The sequence below is a fragment of the Dromiciops gliroides genome, chromosome 1, assembly GCF_019393635.1.
Source record: "Dromiciops gliroides isolate mDroGli1 chromosome 1, mDroGli1.pri, whole genome shotgun sequence".
NCBI classification, from domain to species: domain Eukaryota; kingdom Metazoa; phylum Chordata; class Mammalia; order Microbiotheria; family Microbiotheriidae; genus Dromiciops; species Dromiciops gliroides.
In genome coordinates this window covers 614802673-614803957 of record NC_057861.1, presented here as the reverse complement: position 1 = coordinate 614803957, position 1285 = coordinate 614802673, and the positions used below count along the sequence as shown (strand labels likewise).

At 39.7% G+C, this 1285-nt stretch overlaps 1 pseudogene; it reads left to right on the top strand.

The window, feature by feature from the left end:
* Nucleotides 1-528: 528 nt before the first annotated feature.
* LOC122752689 lies at nucleotides 529-908 on the top strand (annotated as a pseudogene).
* The last annotated feature ends 377 nt before the right edge of the window (nucleotides 909-1285 follow it).

The window sequence follows — 1285 nt, the reverse complement described above, 5'->3', positions numbered from 1 at the left end:
GAATTTAGGCTCATATACAAGATTTTTTCAGTTGCTGATTGAATTGACCATACCACAATCCACATGAAGCTTTCTAAATCTTTCTAAATCTTTGCCACAGACTGTTTATATTCCAGTGTATTCAAAAGAGAGGTGTAGTTAGGCAAGATAACTTCGTAGTGTCACAGAAGGAGCAACATCTTAATATACATCAGGGTAAATGGCTTTATATTACTTCTAGTATCCACCATTGTTTTGATGGGAAATAGAATATACACTGAGGTTTCTGATGCTAGTTTAAAAAAAAGAAAAGAAAAGAAAAGAATTTTCTCTAACCCAGATTTTTAATGAGAGAGGAGAAAGAATATAATATAGCAGTATGGAGGACATTTGTCCATGACTATAGTTATTCTTTCATCCTTTCCATAATTGTGTAGGATTTCCTTAAGTCTGTGCCATTTAAATTGCTATTCCCTAGATGTAAAAATTCTCTCCATCAGATTCTGACTTCGTAGATGGTGAAGAAATGTATGGTGAGAGCTTCTGACTTACAAGATGACCAAGAAGAGGAGGAACAACGGGCGCGCCAAGAAGGGCCGCTGCACCAACTGCGCCCGCTGCGTGCCCAAGGACAAGGCCATCAAGAAGTTCGTCATCCGCAACATCATGGAAGCCGCGGCCGTCAGGGACATCTCTGAGGCCGGTGTTTTCGACTCTTATGTGCTCCCCAAACTGTACGTGAAACTGAATTACTGTGTGAGCTGCGCGATCTACAGCAAGGTGGTGAGGAATGGTCTCATGAGGCACAAAAGGATCGGACACCCCCACCCCGCTTCAGACCTGCTGGTGCTGCCCCACAGGCCCCCTCCAAAGCCAATGTAAAGATCTATCTGCCTATCACAATTCCTGAACTAATTAGAGGAAAATAAAATGGTTGTTTTACCTTAAAAAAGAAAGAAAGAAAGAAAGAAAGAAAGAAAGAAAGAAAGAAAGAAAGAAAGAAAGAAAGAAAGAAAGAAGGAAGGAAGGAAGGAAGGAAGGAAGGAAGGAAGGAAGGAAGGAAGGAAGGAAGGAAGGAAGGAAGGAAGGAAGGAAGGAAGGAAGGAAAGAAAGAAAGAAAGAAAGAAAGAAAGAAAGAAAGAAAGAAAGAAAGAAAGAAAGAAAGAAAGAAAGAAAGAAAGAAAGAAAGAAAGAAAGAAATGTATGGTGAGAGGGAAGCAAAGGCCAAGGATGATAGCAACACCCTAAGAACTAAAATAAATATTTATTTGTCCTCAACTCTTCCTCTTTTTACTATTTCTACTTA